The sequence below is a fragment of the Diabrotica virgifera genome, chromosome 6 (genome assembly GCF_917563875.1).
Source record: "Diabrotica virgifera virgifera chromosome 6, PGI_DIABVI_V3a".
Classification (NCBI taxonomy): Eukaryota; Metazoa; Arthropoda; class Insecta; order Coleoptera; family Chrysomelidae; genus Diabrotica; species Diabrotica virgifera.
The window spans coordinates 3,462,538-3,488,908 of NC_065448.1; the positions used below are offsets into that span (position 1 = coordinate 3,462,538).

A 26,371-nucleotide genomic window follows, 5' to 3' on the forward strand; every position below is an offset into this window, starting at 1 on the left:
AAATCGGCTACAGATTACATTACTTAGAGCCATACTATATCAATATATACACCAAATCGTGCTGGTAATCGCCTTGCAGCGACACCAAAAAACCCAAAGAAGAAGAAGAATAAAATCGGCAGTCATCTGAATCGCCAGCATTCGGAGAAAGCCGTCCAGAAACGCAACAAACCGCCATAAAGGTTATGGCCTCTGTTTTTGGGATCCATAAGGAATTATTTTCATTGACTATTTGAAATATGGAGAAACAACCAACAGAGACTACTGTTCAATTTTCACATGTCAAAAATATTATATTTTTTACTGTGTTTAATCTCTTATTAAAACCCTTAACTTTAAATAAATCTCAAGCCAGCCCTGTTCAATAGTACCACTTCATCCCTCCTATTTCTTACCCTCTCTCCTCACCACAGATAGACAATATTTGGACAATTTGCGATTGAGAATTTTTCTCTTCTCCTACACCCATCGAAGGGTGAGCTTCTCTCTCGTACCTCTCGCCACACGTGAGGGTGCAACCTCTCTCCTCTACGATCTTTCGGTGAATCAACAGGGGTACCGGCTCATCTCTTTAATCTCTTTGCCTAACGCCAACCCAAACTAGTCATAATCGTTAACCGAAACGAACAATAGCAATACGTGTTACGTTACGTGACGAACAGTAATTCGCCAGTGACGGCATACATCAGCGCGGCAATCAAAATTCAATTCGTGTGTGATCACGGCTCTAGTAATCTACAACGTTTCATAACTTCTTCAAGACTCTTTATCTAAATATCAATATTGTCTGTATAAAACCTTATAATTTATATGTCCACTTAAACCTAGCAATCCTAACTACAGTCCACAATCATAACCTCTGAAAGTATAGGTATTCATGCTCTCAAATACACTGTGTGTCAGCCAAATGGAATAAATTCAATAGTTCAAATACTAATTGTTTTTTTGAAAAATGCTTAAGCCTGACGATTAGTATTTCAAATGGAAATTTTTTTCATACAATAATCATGTATACAGGGTGTCCCAATTTAGATATATGACGTCATCGTTGATTTTCTTAAATGGCAACACTATCATTTTAATAGCTATTTTGATAAGGTGTGTAAAGTTATACATAACTGAAAAATATCAAATTTTTATTCCTTACCATTTACAAGATCATAAAAAATAACAAAGTAATGTCTGTAATTTGGAATAAATTCAATAGTTCAAATAATAATTGTTTTTTTGAAAAATGATTAGACCTGTCGATTAGTATTTCAAATGGAAATTTTTTTCATACAATAATCATGTATACAGGGTGTTCCAATTTAGAGAAATAACTTTATCGTTGATTTTCTTAAATGGAAACACTGTCATTTTGATAGCTATTTTGATAAGGTGTGTAAAGTTATACATAACTACAAAATATTAAATTTTTATCCCTTAACATTTACAAGATAATAAAAAATAACATTAAATCTCTAAATTGGGACACCCTGTAGACATTATTATTGTATGTAAAAAATTTCGATTTGAAATACTAATCGACAGGTCTGAATATTTAAAAAAAAACAATTATTATTTGAACTATTAAGTTTATTCCACATTTATTTAAATAACTTGTAAATGTTAGAAAATAAAAATTTGATATTTTGCAGTTATGTATACCTTTACACGCTCTATCTAAATAGCCATTAAAATAACAGTGTTGCCATTTAAGAAAATTTAACGATGACGTCATATTTCTAAATAGGGACATATGGGAACGTATACATTATTATTGTATGTAAAAAATTTAGATTTGAAATACTAATCGACAGGTCTCAGCATTTTTCAAAAAAACAATTAGTATTTGAACTATTGAATTTATTCTATTTGGCTGACACAGGCTGTATGTACAAGTTATCGTACAACTACTACAACTTTGCTTTATTGGAGAGTTTGAAGCACGAAATCGCAAAGAAAGGGCCTCATTTGGCGAAGAAAAAATTGTTGTTTTATCAAGACAATGCATTGAATCACAAGTCAATGAAAACGATGTCAAAAAGGCACGAATTTTGGTATAATAGAGGTAGGTTTTATACAGTATGGTGCAAATGTCTGGAATAAATTCGATATTTCGTAAACCGGCGGCTTTAAAGAAAAATCCCGAAACAGGTCGATTTTTATTTTTAAATTAGATACGATATTTCATAGGCGTAACCAGGGGGTGGTTTTGGGGGTTATAACCCCCCCCTTTTGGATGTACTTTGAGCTCTATACTCTTAACACCATTACTATTCAATGCCTCCCAGGGATCATCAAGTATTTGTACCCCCCCCCTTAGGATCATCCTGATTACACCTCTGCGATATTTTGGCATATATTTCTTACGAGTGACGTCGTCCATATGGACGTGATGACGTAATCGATGATTTTTTTAAATGAGATTAGGGGTCGTGTGATAGCTCATTTCAAAGGGTATTCAATTCTGTATTCAGTAACATAAATATTAACATAATTATTGTTTATACACATTGTCCAAAAAAAAATTTTAAATTATATTAATTGACAAAAAAAGAAGAATGTATATAATTTATTTAATTCAAAATACATTTTACTGTTGTCAGAAAAAGAAAAAACTGTTTATTTGACAAATAAGCATTGCCTTTCGCTTAAATTAAATGTTCAAGCTTCCAAGAGGTAGGTGCTGGTTTGAACATTGAATTTAAGCGAAAAACAATGCTTATTTGTCAAACAAACATTTTTTTCTGTTTTCTAACAATAGTAAAATATATTTTGAATTAAATAAATTACATACATTCTTTTTTTTGTCAATTAATTTAATTTAAAAAAACATTTTTTAAGCACTGTGTATAAACAAGTATGTTAATATTTATATTACTGAATACAGAATTGAAAGTCTCATTTAAAAAAATCATCGATTACGTCATCACGTCCATTTGGATCACGTCACTCGTGTGAACTTTATGCCAAAATATCGCAATTCAAAAATAAAAATCGACCTGTTTCGGGATTTTTCCTTAAAGTCGCCGGTCTACGAAAAATCGAATTTATTCCAGACATTTGCACCATACTGTATAATATAGGAAGGTTTATCATAGGTAGGTTTATACGCTGGACAACTTTTCTTCTTGTAATGGAATCTAAGAAATAAAGGTTAAAACCAATATCACCAAATGGTTATCACCAGTATGGCTAAAAAATGGTATATAATACAGTTCCCGGAACGAACTGATGTGGTAATACGTCAGGTGGCTGAGCTATAGCGCCTTAAGTCCGGGATTTATTTGGATGTATAATAAAATACCATTTTCACTATAATTATATTTGAACTTCATAGTGTTCGTTTAAACAATTAAACAACGGTCTATATGTAAATAATAACAATGTCCCGATTAGTGTATTATTGCTTCATCGAATGACTAACAATGGATATCAATGAATCGTCGCGTCTTCTCGTCTGTTTTTATATACAATACTAAATCACAACATGCATGGTTTAACTACCGGTCAATGCCGATCATGTGTGCCCTAATATAAACTATATTATATTTTGTTTCGTAGAAGTTCTGTTCAATGCTAAGGGTTAACGTACCACGTTACAGAACCATGGCCGGTGACAAACGCTGCCGTCGGTCGTACACCCACCTAATCTTTACGCAGACAAGGTTTCTGTCACCGGCCATGGTTCGCTCCGGGAGCTGTACGGCAGAATAAATACTGATACAAAAATCATGCCTACAGATCTACACACAGAATAACATTTTCGTTCCATTCTATACTCCATCTAATTTACTTACAGTTGCACGTCATCCGCGTCATAGCCCGTGACGTGACATGATACCAACATGAAATATTTAGGCGATAGGTGTGTTCTGTTTTAGAATCACTTTGCCGAGTACACTGGCATTACAGCCACTAGACATATTTTATTATACAGGGTGAGTCATGAGGAACTGTACATACTCCTACCTCGTATAGAGGCCCCTATGGGGCATAACAAATGACCATTAAAAAGTGTCTGCTCCCATTGTTTAATAATATACAGGGCGAGTTTCGCATTTTGACAGAAATTTGTATTCGTCATAATTTTTGAACGGTCAGATCGATGTGTCTCTTATTTTGGCCAGTCGTTACACTATTACCACCTAATCAACTAATTTATTCAAACTAGAAAAAAATCAGGTCCGGCTTTAAAAAAATTAGTTCGTTTGGGTCTTAGAAAAAATTTCACCCTCTATACGCTTTTTGAAAATTCTAATATGAATTTTACAAATTAGACAAATAGGCAATTAAAATGGCATATTTATTTTTTTCCGCACACAATTACTTAATTTTTTATAAAAAAATCAAATTTCACTATGAATTAAAAGTTTGGTAAAGTGAACCATGTATTTAAAAAAAATAACTTTTATTACAAAAATTAATTTTTTTTGCACAAATAAGTAATTTATGTTACCATCCAATCAACTGATTTATTCAAACTAGAGAAAAATCAGGTCCAGATTTAAAAAATTAGTTCGTTTTGGTCTTAGAAAAAATTCACCCTGTATACGCTTTTTGAAAACTCTAATAAGAATTTTACAAATAAGACAAATAGGCAATTAAAATGGCATATTTATTTTTTCCCCACACGATTACTTAATTTTTTATTAAAAAATCAAATTTGTCAAAATCGGAATTTTAACCTAAAAATGAACTCACGGTTTAACTCGCTACAACTCTGTTCAATTTTAATATTTTTTTTTCTGAAATTTTTACAGCACATACCTCTTACCATTGTGAAGACTATGAAAATTGTTGTAGACTTTCAGTCTTCTTCTTGTAACAGTTGCAAACTTGTAAATCGCAAAAATTAGGTGGAAAAATTTAAAATCTATCAATTTGATCACGTCTATGTTAAACTATAGAGTCCAAAAGAAGTGTTATGGGAAGTTTTAGATGTAGACGTGTTATAAAAAAAATGGTAAAACTTTTAATCTTAAGAAAAACGTTGTTTTTGTAAATTAATTTTTGTAAAAAAAGTTAATTTTTTTAAATCTATGCAAAAACTTTGCCAAACTGTTTATGCATAGTCAAATTTGATTTTTTAATAAAAAAATAAGTAATCGTGTGGGGAAAAAATAAATATGCCATTTTAATTGCCTATTTGTCTTATTTGTAAAATTCATATTAGAATTTTAACTATTTATTATGGGAAATAAGCCACAATATTATTAAAAAATGATTTTTATTAACGTTTCGACGCCCAAATCGGGTGCCGTTGTCAAAATACAAAATATTACTTCAGAACAACATTCATATTAGAGTTTTCAAAAAACGTATACAAGGTGAAATTTTTCCTAAGACCCAAATAAACTAATTTTTTAAATCCGGGCCTGATTTTTTTCTAGTTTGAATAAATCAGTTGATTGGGTGATAACATAAATTAAATATTTGTTCAAAAAAAATTCATTTTTGTAATAAAACTTATTTTTATTTTAATCTATGGTTCACTTTACCAAACATTTAATTATTCATAGTCAAATTTGATTTTTTTTTATAAAAAATTAAGTAATTGTGTAGGGAAAAAAATAAATAGTCCATTTTAATTGCCTATTTGTCTAATTTGTAAAAATCATATTAGAGTTTTCAAAAAGCGTATACAGGTTGAAATTTTTTCCAAAACGAACTTATTTTTTAAATCCGGGCCTGATTTTTTTCTTGTTTGAATAAATCAGTTAATTGGTGGTAAAATAAATTAAATATTTGTTCAAAAAAAATTAATTTTGGTAATAAAAGTTAATTTTGTTAAATCTATGGTTCACTTTACCAAACTTTTAATTCATAATCAAATTTGATTTTTTTTATAAAAAATTAAGCAATCGTGTGCGGAAAAAATAAATATGTTATTTTAATTGCCTATTTGTCTAATTTGTAAAATTCATATTAGAGTTTTCAAAAAGCTTATACAGGGTGAAATTTTTTCTAAGACCAAAACGAACTAATTTTTTTAAAGCCGGACCTGATTTTTTTCTAGTTTGAATAAATCAGTTGATTAGGTGGCAATAGAGTAACGATTGACCAAAATAAGAGACACATCGATCTGACCGTTCAAAAATTATGACGAATAAAAATTTCTGTCAAAATGCGAAACTCACCCTGTATATTATTAAACAATGGGAGTAGACACTTTTTAATGGTCATTTGTTATTCCCCATAGGGGTCTCTATACGAGGTAGGAGTATGTACAGTTCCTCATGACTCACCCTGTATACGCGTAGAAATAATATTTGAAGATTTCTATTAATGTTAACTTAAAGAAATAGGTACACAATAATATGTTTCATTTAATTTGTATAAATGGATTAGAAAGCACTGAAAACGTGCTTTTAAACCAAAAACTCCATAAGAAAGCCCTGAAATTAGTGTACCACCACCACAGAAAGAACCCAGTACCTTCTGCTCTCTCACATATTTATACTGGCAAGATAACAATAAAAATAGCCAGATACAAATAGCCAGATCTGCTCTCTCACATATACTGGCAAGATAACAAAAATAGCCAGATACATAAAAAAGAAAGGAATAACACCAGTTTTCAGAACCAACAACTTAAGCAAATATATTAAGGACAATAAAAGCCGAAAGAGAAAGCAACTACAGAGTGGTGTGTACAAACTAACTTGTGGTGACTGTCCGAAAACTTACATCGGTCAAACTGGCAGAACCTTTGACAAACGGATAGCAGAACACAAAGGGGCTTTCAACAATAGAAAAACAGACACTTCTACATACACACTTCACCTTCTAGATCATAATCATTCTTTCAATGAAGAGTTTCTTATTCTGTAACTGCAGATGTAATTCTGAATGACCAACTCGAGAAAAACAGCTCCCCACTCCTCAACCTCTTCAGTTAAAGACTTACAAAAGGCAAACACATTGTAAAATATCACTTGAGAAAGGCACTCTGCCGAAACAGCTGTAGTTACTTAGTTATAATAAATTTTGTGGAAGTATAGAAAACAAACGTTTTCAGTGTTTTATTGTTGGATTATAAAGCGTTTTTATGAAGCACATTTGTTCGGAATACACTGTAACTATAATCGAACGAAGGTGATATTTTGGCATAAATTAGTAACATTTATTTGACAGTTGCGGTGATGACACTTCATATTTGTTTATATTCTTTACTATAAGTATTTGTTTCATTATATTTACTGTTTTTATTATGTACTTTAACGTAAGATTATAACTTAATTCTTGTTTTCGATTTCTAAAGTTTGTATTTATTTACATTGAATATTAATTTGTTTTGCACTTCCGCAAAAAATGTGTGATGTATTTGATTTAAAATGAATTCAAGAATTTTTTGTAATTTGGCAACAATGTCAACTTAGATCTTTAACGTAGATAATGACGTGCAACGGTAAGTAAATTAGACGGACTGATCATAACAATAAAGATGCAAAATAAAAGAAAACAATTGCACTTCTTAAAAAAACATCTAAACAGGCATATTAAACATGCCAAAACAAAAGCTAAGAAATTTGGGCACAGCAGCACTTACAAATGTTTAAAATATAGATGTGAATTTTTAAATTTGATACAGGTACAATTTTACTTGACTTGTTGGAATGTTTGCCTCTTTGTTGCTGAATAGGGCCATATTTAGCTAAGTTATCAACTGGTTATTTAAGAATTTATTAAGACGAATCCATTTTTGGGTGCTTTTATTTATTAATAAACGTTAAACAAAGGTAATAAATTTTAAATTCGAATAAATTGTTAATACATTTTGCAAAAATGATTTTACAACTTTCATTCTTAAGTCAAAAAGAGGTTACTGGCCAAATACCCAAGTACGTGGAGGCCAATAAACTAAAGAAGAAGAAGAGGTTATTGTGGAAGATAGTGTGCGATAAAAATTTCAAAATGATTATTATTTTTCAATTTCATTATCACAAATTTGCGAAAATTAACAATGTTTGATTACTAATGCAACTTTCACCGGTAATTTTTAAATTTATTATTTAATTGTTATCGCAAATTAATTGTTATTTACAACGCAAAAAAGTAATTAAATTGTAATCGATTTTTTAAAGATTTTGCTAATCATTGCGTTCTATTAATGAAATATTAATGTGTTACTTCGGATACTTTCACAATTATCGTGTAGATGGCTCTCAGATTAATTTATAATTACATATTACGAAATATTAAAAAAACTTAAATTCAGTATTTAAAACGTAAGTATATTTTTAAGGTAAAAATATACACCACAGCTTTGACCAACTAATATTATTTCCTATTAATGTTTTTAATTTCAATGTTTTAAATTAATCACTTTGACATTCATGTCAAATTTCCAGTAAAAGCTTACAGACTTGTCACTACTGGCGCTCGCGAATTTTTAATTATCCCCTCTACCTACGAGCTCGTAGCGTATAGGACAGAAAATAATACAATTAGAAATATTTTAATTTATCCAAATTATTAAATATTTGTATGTTAATTTTTAGGTACATTATATTATGATGATTGTCCCAAAATTTATGCAAGATTTGAATTTACCGCCAAATAAGTTTAGACCCACCCAACGTGTTTACACAATTAGGCAGAAACAAAAAACATATGGCCTTGTCAGATCGGTACTCACCGAAGGGACCGCAGACGTTCGGATACAATTATTGTCCCTTTGTTAAGACAATGAAGTCGACTTTTCAAAGTAACAAGACATTTACTCAACATACACACTACACATTACATTATAATCTGATTGCAAAATCAACTGTACCATGCCAATGGCCTTAGTTGTCGAGGCATTTAAGCTGACATATCCGAAAAAAAAACTTAATATAATGGACAAAGTCGTGGGCGGTAATTGTTGTGCGGACTTTCTCATTAACCGGTCTAATCACTATGTCAAAATAAAAGCGATAAATGGTTAGACACGCTATCCAATAACAGACCTTGTGGGTTATTCTTTTATAGTCCGGTGACTGAATATGATATACCTATTGGAAATAATAAATAATTTTAACAGGAGAAGGTCTACAGAATTTGATGATGTATTTTTGTTTTTGTTTAATAGTGTAGGAAACAGAAGTTGAACCTCGCAAAGTGGACACAAGTCCGGTTTTATTTTATTTTTCTGGTATATCAAGGGGTGCTTATTATGAGACTAACATTTTCTTAAAAAATTTCGCCCCGGAACCCCCCTTTTCATCCCTTTAAAGGGGGTAATTTGTGGTTTTTGCGAAACATAACCCTTCCTGTACGTTTTACAAAAAATTTATTTAATAGTAAAATAAAGAGGACTATGTTTCCTACTATTTATTTCCCGACAGCATATGTCTATCACACACACCAAAAAATATTTTTCCCTAACTGCACTCAAAATTAAGAATAAACCCTGCGGCAATTAATCACAAATAAGTGGCTGATTTTTTGGTATAGGTTTTATTTAAGGGCAATTGCAAATTTTTTAATTACAGGGTGTTACATTTTAAAAAACCCCTTTTTATACCATCTGAACCGCCTTTGCTAGAGTAAAAAAACTTTCAGCGATTATCCATGTAGTGGTGTTATTTACAAATTTCTATAATGCACCCCCATTTTTTTTCCGGAACTACCCAAAAAAAGGAGAATTAATAAAGAAAGTGAATTTCTTGGAATCCTTCACACACCATGCCCTTCATTAAAATGCTTCATATATTATTTTGTGCACATTTTTATTATCCATGCATGGACACCAAAAGCGATTTCTGAATGCAACCCCCGTAGTCAAAAAAAAATAAATAAAGGGGGGTTGAAAAAAAATTGGGCTTTTTGGCCCATATGGACATATGCTCCATCAATAGGGTTTTTCATAAATATATATGATTATCGTAACATCCCTGCGGAAAGTACCCCTATCCTTGAAAATAATCTGCAGAAACTACCCCCATCCCTTGGAGGGCATGTTTTTACGATTTTCTTATTACTTATGCATTTTTTTAAAACAAAACTTATACAGAATTAAAGACCACTATTTTCTCTACAAATAAGGTCTATGCATTTTTTTCGTATAAGCAACCGTTACGGCACAGTGGCACCGTAAACCTCAGAAATGCTTTGGCGGGCTCCAGTTTTTTTTTCGTCGCCTATTCATTTTATTGATGACGTACTTATGGAAAATAAAAGAACACACTGTCTGCTGCACATTATGGCCTATGAATATTTTATTTTCTTTGCTCTCTAAAGCCATAGTGGTGGCCCAAAATCAATTTTTGATTATTTTCTTTATTAATTCTCCCTTTCTTTGGGTGGTTCCGGGGAAAATATGGGGGTGTATTAAACAAATTTGTAAATAACACCACTAAATGGATAATCACTTAAAGTTTTTTTACTCTAGCATAGGTGGTTCAGTTGGTATAAAAAGGGGTTTTTTAAAATGTATCACCCTGTAATTAGAAAATTTGAAATTGCCCTGAAATGAAACCTATAACAAAAAAAATTTTTTTTTAAAAACATCTTTTTTAAAAATTTGTCAACTTTGGGGCGCCACCTCCGCTAAACGGTGTGTGATAGACATATGCTGTCGGGAAATAAATAGTAGGAAACATAGTCCTCTTCATTTTTCTATTAAGTAAATTTTTTGTAAAACGTACAGGAAGGGCTATGTTTCGCAAAAACCACAAATTACCCCCTTTAAAGGGATGAAAAGGGGGGTTCCGGGGCGAAATTTTTTAAGAAAATGTTAGTCTCATAATAAGCACCCCTTGATATACCAGAAAAAAAAGTAAAACCGGACTTGTGTCCATTCGTTTCCTACACTATAAGGGATGTTATAGTTTGTTACAATTCTGAATTATCAATAAATTGCTTAGTGTTGGAGACAATTTCCAGACATATATGGCGCTGCATCCAGTTAGCGTCACTAGTCTCTCCTATTCACTTCCAACTCTCACTTCCACATGGCAAAACCCTGGAAACTTGAGCAACCCCTGGGAGATTGTGGTTACCAACCCCAGAGGGAAACAGCTTCATGGTTAACGAGGGCGGGAGGAATGGTCCTCCGAAGAATAGAGGGTTGGTCTGAAAGTTAACTAACTCCTCTTAGAAAAACGATAAGTTGTAAATGTTTAAGGAAGAAAACAGCAAACAACGAAATAGCTGACGTTTTAGTGAACGGAATTCGGTACTATTGATAACTTAAGGTATGCAGTTGACACCGTATTAATGGCAGGCAATATTGAAGATTTGCAGAGAATAGTCCAAAAATTTTATACGGCGAGTTTACATTAGGGTTTAAATATGAACTTAGATAAAATCAAGTTTCTAATCTTTACCAAGAAACCAAATAATGTTCAACAAAATGTTGATGAGAATGAAACAATTTTTCTGCAATAGAACTTTGAGTGTCGACATACAAATTCGCATGCTGAAACGTTACATATATATTTTGTATCCTCCTATGTATTGTTAAATAATTTTTATGGGGAAAATTTAGAGAATTAATTTTATGTCAAAGACCACGAGATCGTAAATTTTCATGACCCTGTATATAGTCAATTTGTAAATAAAATAATTTAGCCGTAAGCAGTGTTTCGTGGAAGAGTAAAATTTAGTGGTAAAGTTTCTACGAACTATTTATACATTTAAAAAAATGAAATACGAACGCTTGTTTAGAAAGTTAATGTATCCGCGGTTGGAGTGAACAATGGACAATGATTCTAAGTGTTTTCGCAAAAAGAAACGGATCGTAAACAATTTTTCCACCTACCTCTACCGAAAGTATACTTTTCCGGACCTGATTGTAGGGAGCAAAGTTGTACTTTTCCTCCCTAGAGGAAAAGTAAAAGTGACGTCATGGTATTTCATTCATGAAATATAACTTATTGACGCCTTGTACAATATGTATTTCCTATTACGTAAGTATCTATAAATTTAAACGTTTATTTATGAAACACCCTGTATTTTGCAGAATGGTAAAAAACAGTAAATTGTTTTTTTGATTTAACAATGTTTACATTAATAATTTGACTTATATTTGACAGTTGACAGTTATATTGTACCTACTTGTTAGTTTTAGTTCTAATAAATTTTGTTGGTTAGTTACATAAATAAAGTAAAAATTAAAAAAATTACTTGTTATTTGAGGAAGGTGGAAAAATCATATGTATAACATGGGAGTAAAGTGCCTTTTCCTCCCTTGAATGATTACTGCCCTCCGCTACGCATCGGGCAGTAAACTTCATTCTCGGGAGGAAAAGTAGCACTTTCCTCCCTTGATATACAAATAGCTATTATTTAATTAGAATAGAGAGTTTTTCTAGATTGTACGTAAGTTTAATTTTAATATCTCCTGGAAATTAACGAGACAGAAATTTTGTATACAATACTATTTGTTCTTAAGAAAAAAAGTAGGGATATGATGTGTGGAGAATGCTTGTGATTGGAGAGGAGACCGATGGAAGGGGAATAGAGTTATGAGTTTCGGATTGATGAAAAAAAAGAATTCACTGTGTAATTAACATCGAGAGCAGGCAGTCGAGTTTTGAAAGTAGTATTTTTGTGTTAAGTGTGTTAATTCGGTGGCCGTGGAAGTAGATTCGTGTTGAGACGAAATCGTGATCAAGTCGAGAAGTACAAACTCCTTGTGTCCGAATAGATTCCAGTTTCTGTCTGGAACGAGTAGCCGTTTTATATAAACTTTGCACGAGATACTGAGCTGAGAGAAAAATCTTTAAATTCTAAAAATTGATATTATTTTTATCGAGCCAGAGATTCAATTAAGGAGTGTTTATTTTTTTTTTGAAACCGTTTGAAGGAGAAGGACAGTTGCAGCATCCGAGGAGCACGTTGTGGGAGAACTGAGGACAACACAATCCAGGAGAAGAAATAAGGACGATAGAAAAGGTTAGTCAGATTATTTGTGAAAGAGACAGTTGTTTTGTATTACATACCATATTTGTTTTTTGTCAACTTAACAGTTTCACAGCATAAATTATTCATACATAAATTCATAGAAGATATAAGTAATCTATTTAAAAAGTGAAAATTAAATTTTGTTTTTTTTTATATAATAATAAGAACAGTCTACCGATTCATTTGAATGAATTTTGGTTTCAAAAAGAAGATAGTAGAATAGGGAACTTGCATAAATTTTTAAATTCGAAAAAAAATGTTATAAATCACAACACAACATAATTTAAAAACATGTATCAAAGATAAAAAAGTTTTGTTTGTCTTTCGTTTTGCCCCTAAAGACGATTAAAAATTCAAATTAAAACAGGTGGTCCCAAACGCGTCATGACGTAACTTGGTTTTACATTTACATTTTTCCAATAAAGTAAACAGAATTTTAAATTAGACGTTATAAACGTCAGTAGAAAATACATTTACAGTGTATGTGACGTTACAAGTGTTTTTGATCGTTTGAACTATTCATAGAAAAATTCGTACTTTTACAAAATGGTTTTATTTTCAATAGTAAACCTTCGTTCCTTTCATTCAAAAACAGTATAAAACTACAATTTTAACAAACTGGTATATATTATTACAATGACATACGATAAATGTCATTAGAATATAAATATTTTTGACTTATTCCACGACGATGAGCTTGCCAAATACCCAAGTAGGTGGAGGCCAATAAACTAAAGAAGGAGAAGAAGAATATACCTAAATATAAGGTTGTGTCTAGGTATACGTTACCGTGTACGCAAATAAAAAAGTTAGAGTGTCAGTGATTTCTTATTTTTTATTTGTTTAGTGTTTGTTTTTAAATTAACTACGGAGTGTGGAACATTATTTAGTTCTTTTAATGAGTTTAAGAACATTTTAAAACAGTACGAAAAAGATAAGAGACATTAATATGTATTTTTTTAGTTATAAATGAAATAGTATGTATTACCGTAAAAGATTAAAATAAAAAGAAGACCTAAAGCTTTCACAATAATAATTAACTTGTTCTGAAGCTATTATCTTTGTGGCATTTTTGTAATCAACTATTCTAAATGGGAACTAAGCCACAATTTAACCAAAAAATGATTTTATTAACGTTTCGACGTCTAAATCGGACGTCGTTGTCAAAATACAAAATATTATTAAATTAAACAAAAATGGTGTTGCTTAGTAAAAAAATTTTTCTAATAATTTATTTAATCTGACAAATTTTTGTATTTTGACAATGACATCCGATTTGGACGTCGAAACGTTAATAAAATCATTTTTTTAGTTAAATTGTGGCTTATTTCCTATTTAGAATAGTTGATTATAGTAATTAACTTACGTATAAAAATTATTTTAACAATATTTTTATGTGTTATGTCAACTAAATACATATATTTATTTTGCTAACCTAAATATATACTTTAATATATACATTGATTTATTACAATTAAGTTTGAAACATCTGAATAGTTCTGCTTCCCTTCCTTTAACAAATATTTTTCTATCAAACACACGCTAAACATATCAAAATAGCATGTACCAAAATATACAGTCACTGCGCACGCTAAATAATAACGTCACTGGCTTGATGAAGTTTAATTCGCGTGTACATACCTAACTTTTTTATTTGCGTACACGTTAGAGTGTACCTAGACACAGCGAAATATAACCATAATAATAACTAATGTAAAACTATGTGACGTCACGGGTCGTTTGAACTATTTTATACCGCTGAAGACTTTAAATACGTATTTCTAAGTTATTACGAGTTTTTAAAGCGTGAAATTTTGGAAATCTCATTTTTAAACAAAACTGAACATTATTATGTAATAAAAAAAATTGTGCAAGTTCCCTATTAAAGATTTATTGTTGAGTAAATAAGAAATTTTTTACAACAGAATAAAGTTAGATTAAATTTTTAATCTTTTATATTTATGGTATAGTATGTGAATAAATAATATTTATAAAATTTATATGATTTTGAGTACATTTTTTTCTCTGTTTTGTCCTGGATAAAGTAAGCAACGAGAAATACTAAAAGGCACAAAATAAAGGTAATACATCCAATCAATTAGCCCTGAGAATATTCTTTATTGAAAAGATTTATTAAATTTTGGTTTTGTTTTCATGAGTAGCAATTAAAATAATTAATTAATTAATCTAATTAATAGGATGCTTATCAATCTCATAACAAGGAGAAAATACAGAGCATAATAGTATTTATATAAATGTTGGAGTTTTCGATATGTTGCTTTGCAGAAGAATCCTGAGAATATCTGGAATAGATATAGACATGGTTGCGAATGAAGAAGTCTGTCTTACGAAGACTTTCAAAAGAAACAGAACCGAATAATGAAATGAAGACACGAAAACTACAATACCTTGGACACGCAATGAGAGGAACAGAACACCAGTTTGTGCAGAATATCATGAAGTGAAAGATTCTAGGAAAGCGTAGCGTTTGAAAGCGACAAATGTCATGGCTGCACAATCTCAGGCAGTCATTTAATTGTTCGTCTAATCAGCTTTTTTTTAAACAGTTGTTAACAGAATACAAATAGTCATGCTCATCGCCAACCTACGAAAGAAGACGGCAAAGACGAAGAAGATACATTTTTAAATACTTACCAATTATAAAATAGATCAAAAACTTGTACATACACTAAAAATTGTATATACACTCAACATCTATTTAAATGAAACTGCTTAATAATTGAAATAGGATTCCAGATCAATAAAATGACTCTGGAGAAAAAAACTGTTTATCCAATATAAGAAAACTACAATAGACAATAAACTGGTCAAAGATCGTTACGTGTTAAGTATATGAAGAGGCCGTTACTATTTAAAGACCGTTTTTACTAAAAGGACGAACTATACTAATTATTATAATTTACTTCTGGCCTACAATATTTCTTCATAATAATTAGTGATATGAATATATTAATGAGCCTTTTAGTCTAGTCAATGAAGCCTTAAATTTCTAAAAACATCGTATTCTTTGTATACATAGTGTTGTATATTTATTTTTTTTTGGAAAAATTTAGAAAATAAATTTATATCAGAGACCACGAAATTGTAGATTTTCATCGCCCTGTATATCGCCTAGTGAGAACAATAGTGGCGAAACTCGAAAATTAACGTTTTTGAGTTAAGTCCATCAATCGACATCTAAATATGCCCTCTTTTATGTGCAATATCGGCTAACAATTATTTAATTTCCTTATTACTAGAGGGCGCCTACAAGTCTTTATGGTATTGTGAATTTGTCAAATATTTTGATGCAGTAACGACGAAAGCACACCAAACTTTATATCAATACTGGCGAATCTGTAATTACGCCGTGCCTACATGTATTTGAAATATTAGATATTTTATTAAAGATAGTAGTACAATGTGCAATAGTGGCGAATGAGCACTTTAGTCTGTGTGGTCGTTTTTGCTTTTGTGTTTTTCTTTTTAAAACTTCTTACAGAGAAACTCAGTTTCAATCGTTCTTAGGTACTTAGAAATAGCAAATCAAGAAAGTGTCTATCCACTTTGAATCAGTATTGTTTAATTCCACACTATCGAGAACCAATATTCATTTCTAAAAAGAAGTCTTACAAAATAAATCAATTCCTTCTACCCACAATAATTTCTTTAGTAGTTTAAATTCTAAATACGAAACATACGTGAGTGAAATGATGAATTTAATTTTACAATTCATAGTTCTTTTGCTTACTTTTTATCTTTTATCATGTTTATCGTTTTCATAATTATTACTTAAGATCTTATTTTGTTATTTTTCTATTGTACTTTAGTTTCATTTTGCGCATAACTGGTGTGTACAATAAAATATTTTATTTGATGCGTTTAATTTATTTTTAAAAGTAAATTTTTTAATTATTTAAAACAGAAACTAATCTGTTGTAGCATAGTAGTATTAAAGTATAGTGGCGAAACATCAAATTAAACATCTTCGATAATGCAATAATGGCGTAACGCAGAAAAAAAATCAAAAATAAATACAATATCCATCTTTTCTTCAAATAAAATTACTTCTACTAATTGGTTTACATATCTAGAAAGCACATTATTAGAAAAATTTTGCAAAATGATTACCTATAAGTCAGTTATACTGTTTAGCAGTTTCATCAAAACTTCAAATACGATTATCTCAAAATGTTCATTTTGAAGTTTCGTCACTATTGTTCTCACCAGGCGATATGACCAAAAATTGTACTAGGATAATTTAATTATTAAGCAGTGTTTTCGCGGAAGGTGAAATCGTCAGGTGTTTTGTTAAAGGGTTTTGAACGAAATTAAAACAATGGTGCGATCAGATTATAAAGTACCTTTTATTTCGCTGTGCAATGGACAATAAGACATTTTATTAGTTTTTCTTAGAAGGATAGCCGGTAAACAAATTTACTGAGTTTAGAATGAAGGTTTTTTGTTTAGCATTTTGAAACAACGAAAATAATTTGGTATCTCTGAGAATTTAACAAATTGGAAAGTTGGATACAAAATTAAATTGGTTCTTAAGAAAGGATAATATGGGGTAGAGGGTAGAAAGGATGTTTAGTGATTGGTGCAAATGATGAATGGAAGGGATGAGAGTGTTGTCTGATTTTGAGGAGAGAAAAATGGTCATTGTGTAATTAACATCTGGAGAGAGCAGTCCAGTTTTTGAAAAGTGAGAAGTCAGTGTAAAGTGGTGAAGTTGGTCTTTGCGAGCAGAATCAAGTTGAAACGAAATCGTTGACCGAGTTGAGAAGTTAATTTTCCTGGGACCGAAGACGATTCCTGCTTCTATCTAGAACGAGTAGCCGATTGGTATCTATTTGCACAAGATATCGATCAGAAAGAAAACTGAGTCGAGAATTCGAGCGAGTCCTGTTTGTTTGTGAAGCAGTGTGGACGAGAGGGACCTTTCGCAACATCCCAAGTGTACGTGTAGGAGAATCGAGGACGACGCAATCCGGGAAAAGAAGTAGAAAAGAAACAAAAAGGTTAGTCAAATCATTTGTGAAACGGAGAGTTTGTTTATATCCACACCATATTTGTTTATTTTTGTATTGAACAGTTCTACAGGGTGAGTCATGAGGAACTGTACATACTCCTACCTCGTATAGAGGCCCCTATGGGGAATAACAAATGACCATTAAAAAGTGTCTGCTCCCATTGTTTATTAATATACAGGGCGAGTTTCGCATTTTGACAGAAATTTGTATTCGTCATAATTTTTGAACGGTCAGATCGATGTGTGTCTTATTTTGGTCAATCGTTACACTATTACCACCTAATCAACTGATTTATTCAAACTAGAAAAAAATCAGGTCCGGCTTCAAAAAAATTAGTTCGTTTGGGTCTTAGAAAAAATTTCACCCTGTATACGCTTTTTGAAAACTATAATATGAATTTTACAAATTAGACAAATAGGCAATTAAAATGACATATTTATTTTTTTTCCCCACACGATTACTTAATTTTTTATAAAAAAATCAAATTTGACTATGAATTAAAAGTTTGGTAAAGTGAACCGTAAATTTAAAAAAAAAATAACTTTTATTACAAAAATTAATTTTTTTTAACAAATTTTTAACTTATGTTACCACCCAATCAACTGATTTATACAAACTAGAAAAAAAAAATCAGGCCCGGATTTAAAAAATTTGTTCGTTTCGGTCTTAAAAAAAATTCACCCTGTATAAGCTTTTTGAAAACTCTAATATGAATTTTACAGATTAGACAAACAGGCAATTAAAATGGCAGATTTATTTTTTTCCCCACACGATTACTTAATTTTTTATAAAAAAATCAAATTTGACTATGAATAATTAAAAGTTTGGTAAAGTGAACAATATTTACTAGAAACCAGATTTAAAAAAATTAACTTTTATTACAAAAATTAATTTTTTTTAAACAAATATTTAATTTATGTTACCACCCAATCAACTGATTTATTCAAACTAGAAAAAAATCAGGCCCGGATTTAAAAAATTAGTTCGTTTTGGTCTTAGAAAAAATTTCACCTTGTATACGATTTTTGAAAACTCTAGTATGAATTTTACAAATTAGACAAATAGGCAATTAGAATGGCTTACTTATTTTTTCCCCACACGATTACTTAATTTTTTATTAAAAAATCAAATTTGTCAAAATCGGAATTTTGCCATAAAAATATAAAAATTAAACAACGTTTTTCTCAAAATTAAAAGCTTCACCATTTTTTTTTCTATACCACGTCTAGATCTAAAACCCATAACATTTCTCTTTGGACTCTATAGTTTAACATAGACGTGATCAAATAGATAAATCTTAAATTTTTTCACTTAATTTTTGCGATTTAACTTTGCAATTCACGAATCTGCACCTTTTATTTTTTTAAATTCATAACTTTTATGAGAAGAACACTGAGAGTCTACAACAATTTTCATATTCACAATGGTAAGAGATATGTGCTGTAAAATTTCAGAAAAAAAATATTAAAATGGAACAGAGTTGTAGCGAGTTAAACCGTGATTTAATTTTTTTTTTCAGTTTTAGGTTAAAATTCCGATTTTGACAAATTTGATTTTTTAACAAAAAATTAAGTAATCGTGTGGAGAAAAAAATAAATCTGCCATTTTAATTGCCTATTTGTCTAATTTGTAAAATTCATATTAGAGTTTTCAGAAAGAGTATACAGGGTGAAATTTTTTCTAAGACCAAAAAGGAACTAATTTTTTAAATCCGGGCCTGATTTTTTTCTAGTTTGTATAAATCAGTTGATTGGGTGGTAGCATAAGTTAAATATTTGTTCAAAAAAAATTAATTTTTGTAATAAAAGTTAATTTTTTAAAATCTATGGTTCACATCACCAAACTTTTAATTATTCAGTGTCAAATTTGATTTTTTTATAAAAAATTAAGTAATCATGTGGGGAAAAAAATAAATATGCCATTTTAATTGCCTATTTATCTAATTTGTAAAATTCATATTAGAGTTTTCAAAAAGCGTATACAGGGTGAAATTTTTTCTAAGACCAAAACCTAATTTTTTAAATCCGGGCCTGATTTTTTTCTAGTTTGTATAAATCAGTTGATTGGGTGGTAACAAATTAAATATTTGTTCAAAAAAATTTAATTTTTGTAATAAAAGTTATTTTTTTTAAATCTATGGTTCACTTTACCAAACTTTTAATTCATACTCAAATTTGATTTTTTTATAAAAAATTAAGTAATCGTGTGGGGAAGAACTAAATAAGTCATTTTAATTGCCTATTTGTCTAATTTGTAAAATTCATATTATAGTTTTCAAAAAGCGTATACAGGGTGAAATTTTTTCTAAGACCCAAAAGAACTAATTTTCTTGAAGCCGGACCTGATTTTTTTCTAGTTTGAATAAATCAGTTGATTAGGTGGTAATAGTGTAACGATTGACCAAAATAAGAGACACATCGATCTGACCGTTCAAAAATTATGACGAATACAAATTTCTGTCAAAATGTGAAACTCGCCCTGTATATTATTAAACAATGGGAGCAGACACTTTTTAATGGTCATTTGTTATTCCCCATAGGAGCCTCTACACGAGGTAGGAGTATGTACAGTTCCTCATGACTCACCCTGTATAACATAATTAGTCATTCCAAATTTTAAAGAAGAAATAAGTAATCAATTCAAAAGGAGAAAAGTAAATTTTATTAAATTTTGTAAGAATAAATAACGAATTATTTAAATAAATTTTTTTTGTTAAAACAGAGGAGATATCAGGATTAAAGGTTAATTTAGTAGATGAGAAATAGTTGCAACAAATTTAGATTTTAGCATATTTTTTAGATCCTATGTTTATGGTATATTGGATAAATACATATGTAATATTTTTTTAACATTTATATGACACTGAGTGTGTTTAACTTCCCTGTTTTATCCTGGATGGAGTAAGCAACTAGAGATACCAGAAGCCACAAACCAAAGGTAAAGCATCAAAAATAAAATAGCCCTGAGAATAAAGTTTATTAGAAAATTTAATTTAAATTTGGTTTTGTTTTACATAAACAGTAATTAAAATAATTGAGTAATTAATTAAATTAAGAATTTGCTCATCAATCTCGTAAAAGAGAGAAATACAGAGCATAACAATATATTCTATTGTGATGATTTTATTTAAATTTTATTAAATTTAATAATACAATAGAGAATTTTTGAAAAACAGATTTAGAAAAAAATTCATTAGAAGAGCCAAAATGAAGCAATTGAAGCTGTTTCACGTATCAAAACGCTGCATTAACACTCAGAAAAGGACAAACACATCCAAAGAAATAAGAAAAATAATTTGCGTGCCTAACCGCTGTTATTTTGGTCTCTAGGCCCTCAACTAAGAATGAGATGTATGTCAAGAGCAACAAAGTGCAACCTTTATAAAAGAAAGCCATCAAAATAAACCGCCTAAGATGGATGGGCCACGTTATGCGGATGGATGAAAGTGATCCTGGTAGAATAACTATGCCTAATAGGTCAGTTGGAAAAAGAATAAGGGGGCGACCTAAATAAACTCCTGAACAAAATTAACGCACCAATTCAATTACATTTAAGTTACATTGAAATAATAATAAACACCTACAAATGAGTCCAACATGACTTTATCATGACCTTAATTTGCCTTATTGTTTCTTGAAAAATTTGTTTTTGCCGGAAATGCGTAACTAAACTAGCATAACTCCAAATTGCAAAAAGAAAAAAATCAGTAAACTAACACAATAAAATGCATCTGGGTCAACACTAATACCCTGTAGGCCCTCCTCTACTTCTTATGACTGCATTTATGCGCCGAGGCATGCTTGATATCAAATGTTCAACAAAAGCTTGAGGAATATTCTACCATTCTTCAATAACGGCCTCAATGAGATGGTTGTGATTGGCAATGGGGGGTCTACGACTTCGAATCTTTTTTTTTACATAGTCCCATAGATGCTCATACACAGGCGACCCTATAGACTTTGTAATGGCAACCGAAGGGTCAATCGAATATATAAAAAAATTGGACATCTGTTTGTGATGCATTGTATAATGCATAAATCTAAATATATTCTGTGATATACTTAAGCCATACGCTAAATAAATCTATAATAGGATTCATGTCCGGACTGTTAGGTGGCCACTCTAATAATGGAATATAACATCATTTAGGTAGCCAATAACCTGTCGAGCCACATGAGGACGAGTGTTGTCTTGCATGAATAAAAAATTAGGTCCAAGAAACGGAGCAAAAGGCATTACATGTTCGACAATAATGTTCATGTATTCATAGACCTCGTACGTATGGGGACCAACTCCGTACGAGCTTCAAAACAAATTCCCCCCAAAACATTTTAGAGCCACCAGCAAAAGGTACATTAGGAGAGATATTGCAGCTGGCAAACCTTTCTCCTCGCCTTTGCCAGACACGCTCACGACCATCTGCCTTTTAGGCTTACTCTAGTCTCATCGGAGAAAAGAACTCGTTTCCAATCATCGATGGTCCAAATGTGATGCAATCTTGCCAAATTCAATCTCTGAACCCTGTGTTCTGTGGTAAGCAAGGGTTTTTGGCCGGTTTCCTGTTGCTCAATTCTGCTTCATGTAAACGTCTTCTAACTGTTCGAGACGATATCGCGACATTTCGAACATCTGCTAGTTCATTTTTTAGCAAATTACTGGTGACTCTCCTATCTCTAAGAGCACGTTGTATCAAAAAACGATCATCAATTTGATTAGTGCATCGTTTTCGCCCTTGCCCTGGTCTTAGATGGTACGACCCTGTTTCATTATATCGCCTCACCTTAGTCACCTTGCGACTGATGCTGGAATGATGTCTTCCTAACAAATGCAACGTATCGCATTGAATATTCTTCATCTAGGAGAGTCGATGCTCGCACTGCTTCCTCCATTGATAAATTTCTTTAGCGGTTCATTTTTTTATTTGAATTTTATGCAAATGAACTTCCAAACATGCATGTGATGAAAAACATCACAATAAAAAGATTGTTTCGCACAAGCACTTTGCTTTAATCGGCACTTTTTATGAAAAGTTTAACTCACTTTTAGTCTAAAACGAAGTTTAATACAAATTATTGTTAAAACAAGACTATAACAACTGCCACTGTCAAACAAGGTCCATAGGCAACTTGTCGTACAGTAAATTATGAATAAATAAAGATTATTGAGAAAAATATGAGTAGTGCGTTAATTTTGTCCAGGAGTTTATATCTGGACGATGTGTGGAAATATTAAAGGGAAACTGGAGTAAAGGGATGGATCAACGGGGAAGGATGTAAGAATGGATCGAGACAGGACAAGGCTCGCGAAGGGCTATAGCACCAACTGATGGAAGAGGAAGACAGAAGAAGATCTGGGTGGAGGAGAATTAGGCAGGTAAAGGGGCCCAAGATAGAAAGGCAAAAAAATGATACTGATGATGATAAAAAGATCAATCTGAAACCTTTAAAAGTCTTCAGGATAGAATTACCCAAACCAGATGCAAGAAATGCACAATCAAGTACATCAAATCAAAGTACAAACAAGAAAAAATAGTGCTAGATAGTAACGATGCGGCACCAAAAGAATTTGAAATGGATGTTAAGGAATTAGCAAGGGAGATCAAATCTCACGGACAAAAATATTACGTATTTTGAAATTAACCTGTGAAATAAAACTTTTTGTGCTTCTCCCAGTGTCATACGAATATGAATTCTTTTCCGAATGCGATGTTTTAATGTATCATATAAATGCTATATTCGTATTTAAATCTGATTTGGGATTTATGCTGGCCAGTATAATTTTTAAATCGAGTCTCATCAAGGTAAGTCTTCTCTATGCTAACAACAAGATGTGCATTAACACCAAAATGTCATCTCCAATATGGCTTTCAAATAGCAAAACATGATTTTCTTAAATATTTTCAATTTTCATATCAGTTGGCATTCGCCTAACTACCTCACGTGTTCGGTATGTCCTTTCAAAGCAAAACAGCTCCGTACCATTATGTCGCCACCACCAAAACTAACGCTCTGTCTGAGGTTACAACTGGCATACTGTTGGCCAATTCTTCTATAGACGAAGTTTTGTAAATCTTGCTTCCATATGATAAACGCTATGCCAGATGTAACCTCATACAGAGTGTTGATTTTGGTGGTGGTGGCATAGTGCTTTGGAGTGGTATTTCTTGGAAAGAAGACACCGAATTTGTGGAGGTGATTGGGTGAACCACAGTGTGGAGGTGATACAGGGGGGTTAACAGCACAAAAATTTTTATTCCACATGCATATGCAATATTTTTGTCCATGAGTATATATTGTTTTAAACTTCAAACTAAAAGAGAACCTACCATTTATTTTATTGTTTTGACCATTTAGAAACCTGCACCAGATGAAAGGCCAACTTTGAAAAAAAATATCTTACACATCACTTACTTTATGAATTTCCCTCGTATAGTCGACAATTTTTGCAAATTGTGGCAAATTGCGTGTAAATAAAGTCTATTTGAGATAACTCATTAACAGAATTGTCACATTTTCATAAATGGTGCCAAAAAGTATATTTTTAGAAAACAAAAAACAATGTCAGTGCCGGCGACAATATTGAATTGTAAACGAAAATCTCAATCTGCCGTTTATTAATCCGTGATATGACCTTAGAATAATAAATGACACAATGGGTCTATTAAAGAACTCGAATTAAAATGTCGATAATATCGCTATTCGAACTGTATAGCTCCAATTACTGCTATCTCTGCTTTTGTTCATGTTACAAAAAGAGCTTTGTGTAATATTTACAAACAAAAAACTCAGTCGATTGCAGACAGTAATTTTCCTTGTTTTTTCTTCTCGAAGTCATTATGTTTTATTAGGCCATCGGAGAAGATTTATTATGCTTCAAATACAGAGTGTTACACTGGCAAACTAAGAGCGTCCACTACACCACAGTATAAAGAGAGACTACACTATACTTATACTACTCGCGAAGTTGATCGAACTTCAGCGAGTACGAGAGTGTAGAGAGATAAAATTTTACTTCATGCGACTTCGCTTCGTCTCGGTCTCCTTGCATTCTGTGTCGGTTTTTGCAAACGAGTCAAAGGATTCGAAGTTAGTTTCTTCCTGCGCGAATGTGTTCCTCGACGTTGAACGAGTGTGAGTGTGTAGAGATTCACTTCGGACAACTTTCCCTAGTACTTCGTCGAAGAACTTCGCAAGAGTGTAGAGCTCGCTTAGAATTAGAAGCCGAAGTCAGACAAATAAAAAGGGAAGACTAGCAGAGCTGGGATGGGAGAACAGAGATATTTCCTTGGGAATGTTCCTGGACTTATCAAAAGCGTTTGACAGCATAGATCATCATATTTTGATCGACAAACTAGAAAGATATGGAATTCGTGGCCCTGCTCGGGACTGGATAAGAGATTACCTCACCGACAGACGACAAAAAGTTATTATAACTCGAGAAGGACAACAGTTTTCTTCAGAAGAAGGGAATTTACAACTTGGTATTGCTTAGGGCAGTGTCATGGGACCACTTCTTTTTGTTTTCTACATTAAACAATCTTGGTAGCGAAATACTGAGCAGTGAGTCTCACCTTGTAAATTTTGCAGATGATACAAACTTATTAACATTAGCATCAACGTTTGAGGATCTTCTGAGTATTTCTTCAGATAACTTAAAAACAGCTCAGAATTGGTTCTTAAAAAATAAATTGGTTTTAAATACCGAGAAGACTAACTGGTTTGTTTTCACACAAAGCAAAATAATGAGATAATTCCAGAGGAGATTGAGTTGGATAATCAAACTGTTATATTATCAACAAATACAAAATTATTGGGTATTTACATAGATCAACATCTGAATTGGTCAGAGCATCTGGGTGTTGTTCGCAAAAGAATCAACACGGCATGTTATTCATTACGAGTAATGTCTAAGTATTTGAATTTACAACACCTTAAGACAGTTTATTTTGCAAACATCTACTCAGTGCTCAGATATGGTATTATTTTCTGGGGCGGAGGAACTGATGTTGATAGAGTATTCATTCCTCAGAAGAGAGCAATAAGAACAATGCTCAAGCTAAAAGCTCGAAGGACCTGTACCGGAAAATTTAAGGAGTTAGGATTATTAACGGTGGCAGGGCTTTATATATATATATATATATATATATATATATATATATATATATATATAAAACAAATGAAATAGAGAATGTGGAAAAATCCCCTTACGAATAACTCACACATCCACTATTTCTGGCTGGGAAAAATTTTTCGAATAGAATCAAAGATCCAAACACCAGTTCTTAGAAATGTGTTTCGCCCTCTTCAACCTCCGTGGGCTAGTCGGTAAAGATGAGAGGTTGAATATCTTTAGACACATTCCATCAAAAAACAACAGAAATAGTGGATGTGTGAGTTATTCGTAAGGGGATTTTTCCACATTCTCTATTTCATTTGTTTGATTTCGTACGAGTGGTCGTT

The 26,371-nt window shown here is 31.6% G+C and overlaps 1 protein-coding gene across 4 annotated transcripts in view; it reads right to left on the minus strand.

Annotated features, from left to right (window-relative positions):
* LOC114326336 (calpain-D-like) overlaps nt 1-26,371 on the minus strand; it is a 104,252-nt gene that overhangs the window by 52,572 nt on the left and 25,309 nt on the right. Inside the window, exon 1 of one of the 4 annotated variants that reach the window (XM_050654211.1) lies at nt 15,535-15,554. The exons of the other annotated variants lie outside the window; for them this stretch is intronic. The gene's annotated coding sequence lies outside the window, so the exon portion shown is untranslated. Of the gene's footprint in view, nt 1-15,534; nt 15,555-26,371 lie in introns of those variants that run through there. 4 annotated transcript variants of the gene reach the window in all.